Raw genomic sequence first — 18,734 nt, forward strand, 5'->3', positions numbered from 1 at the left:
ACCATGACCATCTGGGGATCCCACTGTGGCCAGGAGGAGTCCCTGACCAGAAGGGCACCATGAGGGACTCTGACCAAATGCCAGGGGTCAGATGGATTCAAAACAGTTGTGCCAACTACTCTGCCCTGACCCCAGAGCTTCGTACATGACCCAGTGCATGCCCCACCCTAGAGCTGCCCTTCCAACGACTGTGTCTGACAGAGCCACAGGGTCTGGGGCATCAGGCCAGTCAGTGCCTCTGGAGAATCCCAGGACTGGTCCCCTAACCGAAGGCACGTCACAGTGCCAAGAGATGCCTCACTTAGCACTCGCACCTTGTCCAGAAGGAAACCAACTGGCAGAAAGAGCATAGTGATTATCTATTTTCTGAGATCTACTTGTTCAGCTACCACACAGACCTAAGTTAACTGGGCCTTTTCTCTGAAGAGATGACAATTTCTGTGGCACATGCATATGTATATATGTATGTTACACTTTAAAAGTAACTATGGTATTAAGAGACACACTATTTAAAACACACATTAACCAACAGGATTAACACAATGAATTGCCAAAGTACTGTTTGAATTTGTTGGGTTTTTAAATTTTTTAATATAATTTGAAAATATTTTAATATAAATAAAGCACATTTTCCGATAATATGATTTGTCTATGGTAATCCCTAGTACCTTCAAAGACAATTCATATCTGGTTACATCCACAATGAAATTAATAAAATTTAAACAATTTCAAGTCACACTCAAGTCATCATTAAGTTTTAATACATGCTACTTTACTGAGGTTTTACAATGAGATATATCAATAAGACAAATGTAAGCCCTGGAGGCAGACTATTATATATTCTGTTTAGAGCATACCCTAGTTTAATTGCTACTTCTCCAGACTTTCAATGAGCAAATCCCCATAAATTGGCAAAGGGAAGAACAGCTGAGTCATGGAGCACAAAGAATCATAAACATCTGTAATTTCCTTTATGCAATTACTACACTATATTCTCTTTGTATTCATGGTTTCAAGTCATGATGACATTTTACCTGGATTTACAATACAATTTCCTAATAGCTAGACAAAGTGTGAATCTTAAAGTATAAGTCTCTATAATGATTAATAAATTGCCATGTCACTAACTGAAATCAACACTAAAAATGAGAAATAACAACATGGAAACATTAATTAAGGAAAAGTAGTCATTCTGAATTCGCATGGACATGGCTACTAATATAATACTCACTGCCTATTAAAATACTATTTTCTCAATTCTCATAAATTTAAATAGATATATAATTTAATGATTCAGAAAATTTGTGTTTCTGTAAACAAATCAGTGTTTTTTGTAAAACTCAGTTACTCTAAAATAACCTCTCTTTTACATTGAAGTTAATTTCCACTAGAATGAATGGTTCTTTCTGACGTTATCTAAAATTCCACAATAAGCTCAGATGACATGGTAATATTAACTTTTCTCATCAATTTTATTTAGTCTCATGAGCATTAAAAAACGTTCACATGGAAATGCTCACTTATTTTATTTTTTAATCTCCCCAAATTAACACAAGGAATTAATGCTTTGAAAATAATCCTTGGGTTTTTTTAAATATACATTTTTAATGTTTATGTATGAGAGGGAGAGACAAAGGGTGAGCAGAAGAGGGGCAGGGAGAGAGGGAGACACAGAACCTGAAGCAGACCCCAGGCTCCAAGCTATCAGTGCAGAGCTGGACACGGGGCTTGAACCCACAAACTGTGAGATCATGACCTAAGCTGAAGCCAGGCGCTCAACCAACTGAGCCACCCTGCTGCCCCAATAATTCTTAGTTTTAATACTCCTTCTCATTGAATTCATGTATAAAGTAAGAAATATGTGTTAGAAAAACGTGTGGCAGTCTGGAAATAGATTTCAAAAATTATGCGTTTCAAACTTCATCTATGAAATAGAAACATGACTATTTCATATAAAATGGCTTAATGTGTTGTGTTAGAGTGGATTTAGGGTGACCAATTCAACTGTTTACCTGGGACTTTACTTTTTTAGCACTGGAATTCCTGTGTCTAGTGAAGGCACTCAGTCCTATGCAAACTGGAATGGTTAGTTGCCCTAAATGGATTATATATTCAAAGTATTATTCCTGAGATAAAGGTGAATGAGAAACAGAGCTACGGCTGGCATGTGATGAGTGAAATTATCTTCTGTTGGTTTAGGCCTCTGAAATGTGTGTGTGTGTATGTACCTGTGGGGGGTTAATTACCACAGCATACTCTCCCTAACACAGGTATCAAAAGTTTCCTCCATATAGAGGTGAGACTAAACTCCTTTTCTGAGAATTTTTCAAATTTGAAATATCCATCACTTGTATTAAATTGGCCCTTATCCTACAAAATATATAGCTCATATTTCTCTAACAAAATTAATATTACATTTATTGGAGTAAACAGTAGGTGTTTGTAAATTGCTAACAAAATATATATAGAAAATTGCAGTGTCAATTTACCCTGTACTTGACTGCCCAGTTTATATACAAAAATTGAAAACAGCAAAAAAATCAGCATTTGCACTATTTCTTTTGAAAGTGAGTGGGGTACCAGGGGCGGGGATATAAAGACATGCATCTGGAAATAAACTTCTATCTTATTGTTGACAGTGAACTAATTAACTGGCACATATTAGAAAACTAAACTTGAACTGACTTTGAACTTCAATAAGCTTGTGAGAGCATAATTTTGGTAAGCAAACAGTGAAATTAAAGCAATCATGAAATAGTTTCATATGACAGTAAAACGAAGCAAGAGAATCAAGGGAATTGTCCATAAAAAGAAAAGCAATCTCTTTTTTTGCATCCCATGTCAGTATATGTTATATCAGAAAGGAGCAAATTTTGCAGTACCAAAGTTTTGTGACTTTTATTTGACTGACACAAAATACATATTCATAGCAATTTTATAATCCTAACCAACTGATTTAACATCTCATATATCAAATGTATTTGATGATGCTTTCCTTAAGGCTTTTCTTTTTTTTATAAAGGGAGACTGATCTTGACTGATAGTATGAAGAAGCTTTAAAAACAACTGTCGATGTTGATTTCTTATTTTAAGAGCCACATTTCTTAGGCAAGATAATGATTTCTTTTAGATGCTTTGCTTCTCTTGCTGTATTATCTTAAACTTCTCTCTTTCAAAGAAACTAAATCCCTAAATTATGCCTTATACCTACGATTGCAACATCTGTAATCCTTGATGATTCTATGTATATTTAAGCATTTACCAATTTCTATAAACTGTATAAGAATATGTAGACATGTTTTTCTTTTATATAATAAAGATACTAATAATAGGGATGAGGGATACTCCACCTTTCTCTTTTGCTCTGTGTGTGTGTGTGTGTGTGTGTGTGTGTGTGTGTGTGTAAGGGGGGGAGAAGTGAGTGTGAGAGTAAGGGGAAAGTGTAGAGTGATAAACATATATTAAAGAAAATCTCAAAGAAAAATCTCAAATGAACTAAGATAAAAGTTAGCAGAAGAAAAGAAATAATAGATTATAGCAAAAAATGACACAGAAAATAGGAAAACAATAAAAAGATGAACAAAACTAAGATTTGATTTCATGAAATGATAACCAAATTGACAAATGTTTAGCTACACCAAACAAGGGAGGGAAAAGGAGTTCCAAATATATTAAATTATGAATGAAAAATAAGATATTACAACTTATACCATGCAAATAAAAAAGATCATAAGAGACTATTATGGGTAATTATGTGTAAACAAATTGAACAGTATAAAAGAAATGGATAAATACCTAGAAACATATAATTAAACAAGACTAAATCATAAAGAAATGAAAAATTTGAACAGAAAAAAAAAAACAGAAGTGTAATCAAAAACCTCCCAAAAAAGAATTTACCAGGACCATATGGTTTCACTGGTAAATTTAACATTTAAATAACTAATACCAATCCTTCTCAAACTCTTCTCAAAAATAAAAGAGAAGGAAATGCTCTAAATTCATTTTATGAGGCCAGCATTACCCTCATACCAAAACCAATCTAAGACACTGTAAGAAAAGAAAACTACAGGCCAATATCCTAGTGAATATAAGTGCAAAAATTCTAAACAAAATATTAGCAAATTCAACAGCACATTAAAACATAACACATTGATTGAGTAAAATTCATGATTGGTTATAAGGATGGCTCAATGTATGTAAATCAATAAATGTGATGTACCGCATGAATAAAATGCAAGATAAAAATCATATGGTGATCTCAATAGATTCATGACAGGCATTTGACAAATTCGACATCCATTTATGACAAAAACTCTCAAAAAAGGGGGTATGGAGGAAATGTACCTCAACATAATAAAGATCATACATGACAAACACACAGCTAACATCATACTCCATGGTAGAAGTTTGCAAGAATTTCCTGTAAGATCGGGAGCAAGGCAAGGGTTCCTAATCTCACCACTGTCATTTAACATACTACTGGCAGTCCTAGCCAGATAAATTAGATGATAACAAGAAATAAGTGTCCATTGCAGCATTATTCACAATAGGCAAGATATGGAAATATATATATTTTATTTATTTATTTTTATTTTTTTAATGTTTGTTTATTTTTGAGAGAGAGAGAGAGACAGAGCACAAGTGGGAGAGGGTCAGAAAATGAAGGAAACAGAATCAAAGCAGGCTCCAGGCTCTGAGCTGTAAGCACAGATTCCCATGCTGGGCTCAAATTCATGAACTGTGAGATCATGACCAGAGCCAAAGTCAGACGCTTAACTTACTGAGCCACCTAGGCACCTCTGGAAATCTATCTATTGATCAGTGAGTGTTTTTATATTATAATGTATAAGACTTATATTATATAATGTGAGTATATAATTCAGTCACACAAGAAGGAGAAAATTCTTCCATTTCAGAAAACATGAACTTTTATAGCATTATGTTAAGTGAAATAAGTCAGACAGAGAAAGGCAAATACTATAGGATCTCACTTGTGTGGAATTTACAAACAAACCAACCAACCAATAGAAAACTCATAGGAAGAGCAGACTGGTGTTGTTTTGGGAGGTGGGGGGAAATGGGCAAAAGTTGTCAAAGAGAACAAACTTCCAGTTATAAGATGAATAAATTCTTGTGTATTTGAAAGTTGCTAAGAGAGTAAATGTTGTAAGTTTTTACCATACACACCCAAAAATATTGTAACTACATGAGATTGATGGTTGTGTTAACAAACCTCATTGTGGCAACTGTTTTACAACATACATTTGTATCAAATCGTTATATTGTACACAAACTTATGTAATGTTATAGGTCAATTATATCCCAATAAAGCTGTGAGAAAAAACTATGCCTAGGTGTATTTTACTATTTGGGAGTAAATAAAATATTAAATTTATATAGAATATATAAATATATAAATAATATATGAACACATATATATTATGCATAATATAAATTTATTTATATTATAAATATATAATTATATAATAAACATATATTATTAAATAAATATACAATACATTATTAAATAAATATATATTATCTATATAAACATATATTTATATAATTATATAATAAACAAAATTATTTTATAAATATAAATACACTTAATATAAATATTTACGTGTAAGTATATAATAATATATTATCTAGAAAATAAATTATCTTTAAGTATTAATGTGTTTATGTAGCAGGAGACATGCATCCCATCAATTTTTGGCTTTTTACATTTTTTTTAGGTTTTTATTTTAATTACAGTTAGCTAACATACACTGTTATATTACTTTCAGATGTACAATAGAGTGATTCAACAACTGCATACATCACCCAGTGCTCATCAAGAAAAGTGCACTCCTTCCTTATTCCCCATCACCTATTTAACTCATTCCCCACCCCCTCCTTTCTGGTAACCATGTTTGTTCCCTACAATTAAGAGTCTGTTTCTTGATTTGTCTCTCTCTCTTTTTCCTCCTTTTCTCATTTGTTTTCTTTCTTAAATCCCACATATATGAGTGAAATCATATGGTATTTGTCTTTCTCCTACTGACACATTTTGCTTAGAATTATGCTTTCTAGCTCCATTCAGGTCATTGCAAATGGCAAGATTTCATTCTTTATTATGGCTGGATAATATTCCATATGTATCTCCGACATCTTCTTTATATCCATTCATCAGTTGACAGACACTTGATCTGCTTCCATATCTTGACTATTGTAAATAATGCTTCTATAAACATAGGAGTGCATGTATCTATTTCAATTAGTGTCTTTGTATTCTTTGGGTAAATACCCAGTAGTGCAATTACTGGATCATAGTGTACTTCTGTTTTTAACTTTTTGAGGCACCTCCATACTGTTTTCCCCAGGGGCTGCACCAGCTTGCTTTCCACAATGCAAGAGAATTCCACTTTCTCCACATCCTCACCTACATTTGTTTGAATTAGTATTTTTGCATTCTTTGGGTAAATACCTAGTAGTACAATTGCTGGACCATAGGGTAGTTTCATTTTCTACTTTTTAAGGAAACTCCACAGTGCTTTCCAGAGTGGTTCTACCAGTTTGCATTCCTACCAATAGTGCAACGGAGTTCCCTTTTCTCCATATTCTCACCAACATCTGTTGTTTCTTATGTTGTTGATTTTAGCCATTCTGACAGTTGTGAGATTACATCTTATTGTAGTTTAGATTTGAATTTCATTGATAGTAAGTGATGATGAACATCTTTTCATGTATCTGTTCACCATCTGGATGTGTTTTTTTGAATAAATGGCTGTTCATGTGTTCTGCTTATATTTTAATTGAATTATTTCTGGGGGGGTGTTCAGTTTTATAAGTTCTTTATGTATTTTTGATACTAACCCTTTATCAAATATATCATTTGCAAATATCTTCTCCCATTCCATAGGCTGCCTTTTAGTTTTGTTGATGGTTTCCTTTGTTATGCAGAAGCTTTTTATCTTGATGAGGTCTCAAAACTTCATGTTTGATTTTGTTTCCCTTGAATCTAGATACATGTCTAGTAAGAAATGCTACAGCCAATGTCAAAAGAGGTTGCTGCCTATGTTCTCTTCTAGGATTTGGATGGTTTCCTGTCTCACATTTAGGTCTTTCACCCATTTTTAGTTTATTTTTGTAGATGGTGTAATTGGTACAGGTTCATTCTTCTGCAGGTTGATGTCCAGTTTCCCCAACACCATTTGTTGAAAACACTCTCCTTTTCCATTGGATATTCTTTTCTGCTTTGTTGAAGATTAGTTGACCATATAGTTGCAGGTCCATTTCTGGGTTTTCTATTTTGTTCCATTGATCTATATGCTAGTACTATACTGTCTTGATGACACAGGTTTGTAATATAGCTTGAAATCTGCAATTATGATAACTCCAGCTTTGCTTTTCTTTTTCATGTTTGCTTTGTCTATTCAAGGTCTTTTGTGGTTCCAAACAAATGGTAGGATTATTTGTTCTAGCTTTGTAGAAAATGCCAGTAGTATTTTGATTACAGATTGTATTAAATGTGTAGATTGCTTTGGGTAAACATTTTAACATTTGGTCTTCTGATCCATAAGCATGGGATGTCTCTCCATTTCTTTGCGACATCTTCAATTTCTTTCATCAGTGGTGTATAGTTTCAGAGTACAGGTCTTTCACCTTTTTGGTTAGGTTTCTTCCTAGGTATCTTAAAATTTTGGAGAAGTTTTCAATGGAATTGTTTTCTTAATTTCTTTCTGCTGCTTAATTATTGATGTATAAAAATGCAATGGGTTTGCGTAGATTCCTGCAACTTTACTGAATTCCTGTATCAGTTCTAGCATCTTTCTGGTGTTTGGGTTTTATAAATATAATATGGTCATCTAAAAATAGTGAAAGTTTTACTGTTTCCTTAGTAATTTGAATGTCTTTTATTTCTTTTCGTTGTCTGATTGGTGTAGTTAGGGCTTGAATAAAAGTGGAGAGAGTGACATCCTTGTCTTGTCCTTGACCTTAGAGGAAAAGTTGTCAGTTTTTCCCCAGTAAGGATGATGTTAGCTTGGGTTTTTCATATATGGCCTTTATTATTTTGAGGTATGTTTACTCTGTACCTACTTGTTGAGGGTTTTTACCAAGCAGGGATGTTGTACTTTGTCAAATGCTTTTTCTAAATCTATTGTGAGGATTATATGTTTGTTAACCTTTCTTTTCTTAAAGTAGTGTATCACGTTAATTGATTTGTGAATATTGAACCACCCTTGCAATCCAGGTATAAATCCCACTTGATCATGATGAATGGTTTTTTTTAATGTATTGTTGAATTTGGTTTGCTAATATTTTTGGAAGATTTTTGCATCATGTTCATCAAGGATATTGGCCTGTAGTTCTCTTTTTCAGTGTTGTCTTTATCTGGTTTTGGCATTAGGTAATGTTGGTCTCATAGAATGAATTTGGAAGTTTTGCTTACTTTTCTATTTTTTTGGAAGATTTTACTTGTGTTTGACTTGTAGTTTCAGAGCACTGTGGTCCAGAATAGATATATGGTATGACATCAATCTTCTTGAATTTGTTGAATCTTGTTTTGTGGGCTAATATGTTATCTATTCTGGAGAATGTTCTGTGTGCACTTGAAAAGAATGTGTATTATGCTCTTTTAAAATGGAATGTTTTTAATATATCAGATCCATCTCCTCCCGTGTGTCATTCAAAACCATTCCTTCCTTGTTGATTATTAGTTAGATATATCCATTGATGACAGTGGAGTGTGTAAAAGTCCTTTAATATTACTATATTATTGTCAATAGTTTGTTATTTACTGTTTTATGTATTTGTGTGCTCCTATTTAGATGTATAAATATTTACTATTGTTGTAGCTTTTTTGGACTGTCCTCTTTTTTATTACATAATGTCTTCCTTTGTGTTACAGTCTCTGTTTTAAAGTTTTTTTGTCTGATATAAATATTGCTACTCTTTCTTTTGACATTCATTTGCATGATGAATATTTCTCTGTCCCCTCACTTTCAAACTGAAGGTGTCTTAGGTCTAAAATGAGTCTCTTGTAGGCAGAATATAGAGGGGTTGTATTCTTTTTTAATCCATTATGTTAACCTATGTATTTAGATTGGAATGTTAAGTCCATCTATATTCAAAGTAATTACCGATAGACATATATTTATTGCCATTTTATTTGTTTTGTGGTTGTTTCTGGAGGTTTTCTCTGATCCTCGTCTTCTCTTTCATGGTTTGCTCATTTTCCTTAGTAATACAATGGATTTTTTCTCTTTATTCTTGCATAGTTATTAGTGGTTTTTGATTTGTGGCTTGTATATAACCTCTTCTGCATTATAGCAGCCTATGTTAAATTGATGGCCATTTAAGTTTGAACCCATTCTTTCTCCTCTCCTCTCCACATTTTACGTATATGTTGTCATAATTAATATCCTTTTTATTTTGTGAGTTACTTGACTGATTTTTTACAGAAATACTCATTTTTACTTCTTTGGTATTTCCTAAATTTATACTGTCACTTTCCACTCAAATTTATACTGTCTCTCCTTTACACTAGAAGAGTCCCCTTTAATATTTCTCACAAGGCAGCCTTAGTGGCCATGAACTACTTTAGTTTTTGTTTGCCTGGGAAACTCATTATCTCTCCTTATATTCTGAAACATAGCCTTGCTGGATGGAATCTTCTCGGTGGAAGATTTTTCTCATTCAACACTTTGAATATATCATGATACTTCCTTCTGACTTGGAAAGTTTCTGCTGAAATATTCCGTGCTAGCCTTATGGGTTTTCCCTGCTTTGTTACTCTCTTGGTTACTGCTTTTAAAATATTTTCTTCATTACTATGTTTTGCTATTTTAGTTACAATATGTCTTGAAGTGGATCTGCTTTCATTCATTTTGGGGGATTTTCTGTGCCTCCTGGATCTGGATATCTGTTTCCTTCCCCAGATTGGGGAAGTTTTCAGCTATTATTTTTTCAAATAAATCTTCTGTTCTCTTTTCTCTTTCTTCCTTTTCTGGGATTCCAGTAATAGAAATGTTACTATGTTTTATGGAGTCACTGAGTTCCTTAAGTCTAGTCTTGTTTTGCATAATTATTTCTTCTCTCTTTTGTTCAGCTTGATTACTTTCCATTATCCTGTCTTTTGGGTCATAAATTCATTCCTCTGTTTCTTCAAGCATTCCATCAAACATGTGTCTCATTTCATCTTTTGAGCCCTTTATGTCTGTTATATTATGTCTGTTATATTATTCCTTATCTCTGTGTTAAGTCTCATAGACGTCCTCCACTCTTTTGCAATTCCAGTGACTATATGATCATTACTTTAAATTCTCTATCAGGTATGTTATTTATATCTGTTTCACTTAGATCTCTGGCCAGGCCTTGTCCTGTTATTTCATTTGAGGTAATTTCCTTTGTCTTCTCATTTTGTCTAAGTCCTGTGCCAGTTTCTCTGTGCTAGAGAAGTCACTCCATTTCCCGTTCTTGAGGGTAATGGCCTTATGAAGAAGAGGTCCTATAGTGAACTGCTGTGTAGTGCCCCTGTTTCTCAGAGCCAGAGCTTCTGGAAGTGTCTCCAATGTGTGCTGCATGTGCTCTGCTATTTTGCTTAGGTGCTTTGTCCTTGAGACCACTCATCTTCAGAACTCTCTTTGCCTGTGGTAGCCAACATTTGGTTCCTGACCTGAATGTGGCATGTTTTAACTAGTTGTGCTCTGATCTGTTTGATCTGTTTGTGAAATCAGCCCTATTGCCACTGCAGCCAGAACTGAGGCTCCACACCACTTCTGTCTCAGGAGATGTGATATGAGCAAGGGTTTGGGACAGTCTTCTAGGTGAGAAGCCTGCTGTGCTGGAACAGAGGCAGACAAGACTGGGAAGAGTGGTTTCCACAGGAAAAGGGAGGTTGGTGTAGGCAAGTTGGGTAGTAAGTGTAGGCACTGTGCTGTTTCCTGCAGTTGGCCCTGTGCTTGTGCTGAGGCATGAGGAAAATAAATGATACCAGCCAATTCCTTTGTTCCTAGAAGGATCTCTCCATGGATACTACCTCTCTGGGATGTACTTGGAGACAAGGGATAACTTCCCCATGGTGTGCCCCAGGCACTCTTCAGATTGTTGTTTCTATACTGTATGCCCTACCTTTTCTCCAAGAGCAGCACAATGCTCTCTGGGCTCTATCCCAGCCAAGTCCCTTGACCTTAAAACTCCAGGCTTTCAGCCCTGGTGATTGCCAGAAGTCACAAAATTCAGCCCCTCGTGAATTCTAAGCTAATGGCAATAAGGACTCCTTTTCCCTGTGAGCTCCCCTGTAAGTTAGTCTGTATCTTGCCCTATTGCATATCTGCAGCTCCCCACCACAACAGCCATGATCCATTTCTCCCCTCCAACCTGTCTCCATATCTCCAACCTTCTTTGATGTAACCTCTTCTCTAAATTTAGTTGTGGAGTTTGTTCTGTAAGTCTTCAGGTCAATTTTGGGGGTATTTAGGATAATTTGGTAGTTATCTAGTTGTATTCATGGAAGGAGGTGAGCCTAGGGTCCTCTACTCCTCTGCTGCCATCTTCCAATCTCTCCCTATCTTCCCATCATTAAACATATAGATTTTGTAACATTATTGTATGTCAGTATCTATGACAGTAGGGTAAACTGTAATATTCTCCGAGGCTATCCTGTCCCCTAATGTATTTATTTCCTCTGAAAGACTTTTGTTTTTAAACCTCTGAAACACAATGCTTATTAAACCCCTATCATCTCTTTAAATTAAATGAAGAAAATTGGAAAATGTGTGGAAAATCTTCAAAGAGTAAAGTCATTCTTTTATGTTCAATCAGTCCCAGCAACTATGAAAATGATTGGATTATCTTTACTTCTATATCAACTCTGGCTGCCAGGCTAAAAATGTAATTAATGAAGACACTAAACCCCATTGATTGCCTCTCACACATTTTATGGCCTTGAATGCCAAATATCATTCAATTTCAGAAATGTATTTGAAAGTCTGAGAAAAAGAAGAAATGATTATCTTTATCATTTACAATAATGTTAAAATTCCCTTTTTAAAAGTTGTTATCTTCATCTTTCTTTCATAAGCTGGATAACATTCATTTGTCTCATTCTATGATCAACCAAATGACTGTGAAAAAGCAAAATCCCTATTGAAGTTTTCATCTCAGCTAAATTCAGTGAAACTTTTTGTAATAGCAGTATAACTTTAAATAAAAACATAATTTACTTACACAGCTTCAGTTTTATTTTCAAGTTAACTTATATTCACTCTATGCTTTTTTTGCTATAGTTAAATTTCATCTTTTCTAGAGAAAGAACAAAATCTCAACTCCCTTAAAATGTATAATTTTGGGGGTGCCTGGGTAGCTTAGTTGGTTCAGCATCTGACTCTTGAATTCCACCCATGTCATGATCCCATGGTTCATAGGTTTGCACCCTGCATTGGGCTCTGTGCTGGCAATGTAAAGCTTGCACTTGGGATTTTCTTTCTCTCTCCCTCTCTCTCTGTCCTTCCCCCACTTGTCTTTTTGTCTAAATACATACATACATACATAAATACATAAACTTTAAAAAATATAACATTTTGTTTCCATAGCATTTTCAATTTTCTGATTGACACTGCTTTTCATGGTATAGTTAGACATATATGATATGGTTGCCATCTCAGGAAGAATATATTCTTAACAGACTGAGAGACTCAAATATTATTTTTTAACTGAATAATGAAGAAATAGTTTAATATATACTCATTATCTATTTTAATTCAAATCAACTCTTGTAGCATTTTGTTATATTAATCAACACAATTGTAGTTAACATTTTCTGATTTAAACAAATATTTGTGTAAATATCTTTTCTCTTTAAAAATGTATTGAAATAAATCTTTCCTCTTCAAAAAAAACTTAGGTTTTCCAGTGTCATTTTTTATAATCATGTTTGCCTCAATGATTTTATATATAACAACTTAAATCTTAAATGTTTTCCCAGATAAGTTATTGAATATATTTTCACAAATAGGTAGATGTGAGTTTAAGGCTTTAACTCTTGGTCCTCATAAAAGAGATCAAGTTGGACAATATTAAAAATATTAAAATTCACCATGGCATCCTCTTGTGGGTGATTCTAGGTACTTTTATAAGTCCTTCAGGTGTTTCTTTTTTTTTTCAATTTTGGCATTATTTTTAATAGCGAAAAAGTATAAATGAGTCAGTTTTCTAATTAAAGGTTAATTAAATATATTATATAAACGAATATTATGCCATCATTTAAAAATAGTTAATGCTATCAGGAAAGAGTTACTGATATTTATAATACAAAAATGTGTGGAATACCATATATAACACAGTTTAAAGCAGGATTCTATTTTTGTTTAAAAGAAATATAGCTAAACATAGAAAAAATACTATGTACATATCTATCTTAATAATTAGTGGTATAAAATATACACCAAAAGGTTAAGAATTGTCTTTTCTAGAGTGTTGATATGTTAGATAATTTTTATTTTTATCTCTGCTTTTCTGTGTTTTTATAGTATTTTTCTTACAAATTGACATGTATTACTTTATGTCGAAAATTGCTGATTTAAAAATGAAAAATAATTCTCTTCTTGTTTTGTATGTTTCTTCTACCTTTCTTTTTCCTTTTTTTAATTTATTTTTTTAAGTTACATCCAAGTTAGTTAGCATATAGTGCAATAATTATTTCAGGAATAAAATCCAGTGATTTATCCCCTACAAATAACAATCAGTGTTCATCCCAACAAGTGTCCTCCTTAAGGCCCCTTGCTCATTTAGACCATCTCTGCACCCACAACCACTCCAGCAACCCACAGTTTGTTCTATATATTTAAGAGACTCTTATGTTTTGTCCCCCTCCCTGTTTTTGTATTATTTTCGCTTCATTTCCCTTATGTTCATCTATTCTGTATATTACATTCCACATATGAGTGAGGTCACATGATATGTATCTTTCTCTGACTAATTTCACTTAGAATTTAAGCGAACACTCTTGTTCTATCCATCATTGTAGAAAATGGCAAGATTTCATTCTTTTTCATTGCTGAGTAATACTCAGTTGTATATACATATCACATCTTATTTATCCATTCATCTGTCGATGGACATTGGGGCTCTTTCCATACTTTGGCTATGGTCTATAGTGCTGGTAAAATCATTGGGGTGCATGTGTTCCTTCGAAGCAGCACAACTGCATCCTTTGGATAAATCCCTAGTAGTGTAATTGCTGGGTTGTAGGGCAATTCTATTTTTAATTTTTTAAGGAACCTCCATACTGTGTTCCAGAATGGCTTCACCAGTTTACATTCCCACCAGCAGTAAAAAAGGATTCCTCTTTCTCCACAACCGTGCCAACATCTGTCGTTGCCTGAGTTGTTAATTTTAGCCATTCTGAGAGGTATGAGGTGATACCTCATTGTGGCTTTGATTGTTATTTGCCTGATGATGAGTGATGTTGAGCATTTTCTTCATGTGTCCAGTAGCCATCTGGATGTCTTCTTTGGGAAAGTGTCTATTCATGTCTTTTGTCCATTTCTTCACTGGATTATTTGTTTTTTGGGTGTTGAGTTTGATAAGTTATTTATAGACTTTGGATACTAGCCCTTTTATGATATGCCATTTGCAAATACCTTCTCCAATTCTGTAGGTTGCCTTTTAGTTTTGCTGTTTATTTTGCTGTGCAGAAGCTTTTTATCTTGATGAAGACCAATTGTTCATTTTTTGTTTTTATTTCCCTTGCCTTCAGAGACATGTTGAGTAAGAAGTTGCTGCGGCTGAGGTCAAAGAGGTTTTTGCTTGCTTTATCCTCTTGGATTTTGATGACTTTCTATCTTACATTTAGGTCTTTCATCCATTTTGAGTTTATTTTTGTGTATGGTGTGAGAAAGTGGTCCACATTCATTCTTCTGCATGTCGCTGTCCAGTTTTCCCAATACCATTTGATGAAGAGACTGTCTTTATTCCACGGGACACTCTTTCCTGCTTTGTCAAAGATTAGTTGGCCATACGTTTGTGGGTCCATTTCTAGGTTCTCTATTTTGTTCCATTGATAAGGGTTTTTGTGCCAGTGCCATACTGTCTTTGATGATTACAGCTTTATAATATATCTTGAAGTCTGGGAATGTGATGCCTCCATCTTTGGTTTTCTTTTTTAGGATTACATTGACTATTCGGGATCTTTTCTGGTTCCATACAAATTTTAGGATTGTTTTTTCTAACTCTGTGAAAAATGCTGGTGATATTTTGATAGGGATTGCACTGAATATGTAGATTGCTTTGGGTAGTATCGACATTTTAAAAATTTTGTTCCTCTAACCCATGAGCATGGAATATTTTTCCATTTTGTGTGTGTGCATCTTCTTCAATTTCTTTCATAAGCTTTTGTAGTTCTCCATGCATAGATTTTTCATGTCTTTGGTTAGGTTTATTCCTAAGTATTTTATGATTTTTGGTGCAATTGTAAATGGGATCGATTCCTTGATTTCTATTTCTGCTGCTTCATTATTGGTGTACAGAAATACAACCGATTTGTGTGCATTGATTTTATATCCTGCAACTTTGCTGAATTCATGAATCCATCCTAGCAGTTTTTTGGTGGAATCTTTGGGGGTTTCCATATAGACTATCATGTCTTCTGGAAAGAGTGAAGGTTTGATTTCCTCCTTGGCTATTTGGATGTCTTTTATTTCTTTGTATTGGCTGATTTCTGCGGCTGGGACTTCTAATACTATGTGGAGTAACAATGGGGAGAGTCGTCGACATCCCTGTCTTGTCCCTGACCTTAGAGGGAAAGCTCTGTTTTTTCCCCATTGGGGATGATATTAGCCGTGAGTCTTTTGTATATGGCTTTTATGATCTTGAGGTATGATCATTCTATCCCTACTTTCTTGAGGGTTTTTATCAAGAAAGGATGCCATATTTTCTCAAATGCTTTCTCTGTATCTATTGAGAGGATCATGTGGTTCTTGTCCTTTCTTTTATTAGTATGATGCATCACATTGATTGATTTGTGGATATTGAACCATCCCTCCATCTCAGGTATAAATCCCAATTGATAATGGTGAATAATTCTTTTAATGTATTGTTGGATCCCATTGGCTAGTATCTTGTAGAGAATTTTTGCATCCATGTTCATCAAGGAAATGGGTCTGCAGTTCTCCTTTTTGGTGGGGTCTTTGTCTGGTTTTGGAATCAAGGTAATGCTAGCTTCATAGAATGAGTTTGGAAGTTTTCATTCCATTGCAACTTTTTGGAACAGCTTCAGAAAAATAGGTTTTTAACTCTTTGAATGTTTGGTATAATTCCCCTAGAAAGTCATTCAGTTGAACTCTTGTTTTCTGGGAGATTTTTGATTACTAAGTTGAGTTCTTTACTGGTAATGGCTCTGTTTATACTTTCTATTTCTTCCTGTTTCAGTTTTGGTAGTTCATATGTTTCTAGTAATGTGTCCATTTCTTCCAGATTTCCCAATTTATTGGCATATAATTGCTCAAAATATACTCTTATCATTGCTTGCATGTCTGCAGTGTTGATTGTGGTCTCCACTCTTTCATTTTTTTATTTATTTTTTTGTGGTCCTTTCCTTTTTCTTTTTGATCAAACTGGTTGGAGTTTATCAATTTTGCTAACTCTTTCAAAGAACCAGCTCCTGGCTTCATTCATCTGTTCTACTGTTTTTTGTTTGTTTTTTGTGTTTTTTTTTTGTTTCAATAGCATTGATTTCTGCTCTAATCTTTATTATTTTCTGTCTTCTGCTGGTTTTGGGTTTTATTTGTTGTTCTTTATCCAGCTCTTTAAGATGTAAGGTGAGGTTGTGCATCTGAGACCTTCCTTCTTTCAGAATGTCTGTATTGCTATAAACTTCCCTCTTATGACCTCCTTTGCTGCATCTCAGAGGTTTGGGGCTGTTGTGTTATTATTTTCAGTGGCTTCCATGTACTTTTTAATTTCTTCGTTAAAGTCTTGGTTAACCCATTCATTCATTATGGTGTTCTTTAATCTCCAGGTATTTGTTAGCTTTTCAAAATTTTTCTTGTGGTTGATTTCGAGTTTCATAGCATTGTGGTCTAAAAATATGAATGGCATGTTTTCAGTCTTTTTGTATTTGTTGAGGGCTGATTTGTGTCCCAGTATGTGATCTATTCTGGAAAATGTTCCATGTGCATTTTAGAAGAGTGTTTATATTCTGCTGCTTTAGGATGAAATGTTCTGAATATGTCTTTTAATTCCATCTGATCCTGTGTATAATTCAAATCTACTGTTTCCTTTTTGATTGTCTGCTTAGATGACCTGTCCATTGCTGTAAGTATAATGTTGAAGTCCCCTACTATTATGGTATTATTATCAGTGAGTTTATGTTTGTGATTAATGAATTTATATATTTGGATGCTATCACGTTTGGAGCATAAGTGTTTACAATTGTTAGAAATTCTATAAACCCCTTAATTATGATATAATGCCCTTCTTCATCTCTTGTTACAGTCTTTATTTTAAAATCTATATTGTCTGATCTTAGTATGGTTATTCTGGTTTTCTTTGGGCAATCATTAGCATGCTAGATGGTTCTCCAACCCCTTATTTTCAATCTGAAGGTGTCCTTAGGTCTAAAATTGGTCTCTTGTAAACAACATATACATGGTCTTGTTTTCTCATCCATTCTGTTACCCCATGTCTTTTGGTTAGAGTGCTTTATCCATTGACATTGAGAGTGAGTACTGAAAGATATGAATTTATTGCCATTGTGTTGCCTACAGAGTTGAAGTTTCTGGTGATGTTCTCCGGTCCTTTCTAGTCTTTGTTACTTTAGGTCTTTTTGTTTTGTTTCATCTTTTCTCTCCTTGGAGAGTCCTCCTTAGAATTTCCTGCAGGGCTGGTTTAGTGGTCATGAACTCCTTTAGTTTTTGTTTGTCTGGGGAGCTCTTTATCTCTCTATTTTGAATGACAGCCTTAGTGGATAAAGAATTCTTGGTTGCATATTTTTCCAGTTCAGCACATTGACTATATCCTGTCCTTCCTTTATGGTCTGCCAAGTTTCTGTGGATAGATCTGTTGCAAAACTGATCTGTGTTCACTTGTAGGTTAGGGGTTTTGGGTTTTTTTTTCCTTTGCTGCTTTCATAATTCTTTATTTATCTATGTATTTTGTGAATTTGATTATGATATGCCTTGTTGATGGTTCATTTTTGTTGAATCTAATGGGAGTTCTCTGTGCTTCTTGGATTTTGATGTCTGTGGCTTCCCAGGTTAGGTAAGTTTTCTACTATGATTTGCTCACATAAATCTTACACCCCCCTTTTCTCTCTCTTTATCTTCTGGGACCCCTATGATTCAGATGTTATTCCTTTTTCATGAGTCACTGAGTTCTCTAATTCTTATAACATGCAGTTTTGCCTTAGTTTCCCCTTTTTTCTGCTTCAGTATTCTCCATATTTTTGTCTTCTGTCGCTGATTTCCTGCTCTGCTTCATCCATCCTTGCTGCCGTGATATCCACTTGAGATTGCATCTCATTTATAATGTTTTTAATTTCATCCTGACTAGATTTTGCTTCTTTTATTTCCACAGAAAAGGATTCTATGCTTTTTTCAACCCCAGCTAGTATTCTTATTATCGTGATTCTAAATTCTAGTTCAGACCTCTTACTTATATCTGTGTTAAGTCCCTGGCTGTCATTCTTCCTGTTCTTGCTTTTGTGGTACATTCCTTCATTTTGTCATTTTGGAGGAAGAAAAAGAGTA

At 34.2% G+C, this 18,734-nt stretch overlaps 1 protein-coding gene across 1 annotated transcript in view; it reads right to left on the minus strand.

Annotated features, from left to right (window-relative positions):
- Positions 1 to 18,734, minus strand: part of EYS (eyes shut homolog) — a 1,764,056-nt gene that overhangs the window by 1,456,342 nt on the left and 288,980 nt on the right.

The sequence above is a fragment of the Panthera tigris genome, chromosome B2, assembly GCF_018350195.1.
Source record: "Panthera tigris isolate Pti1 chromosome B2, P.tigris_Pti1_mat1.1, whole genome shotgun sequence".
Classification (NCBI taxonomy): domain Eukaryota; kingdom Metazoa; phylum Chordata; class Mammalia; order Carnivora; family Felidae; genus Panthera; species Panthera tigris.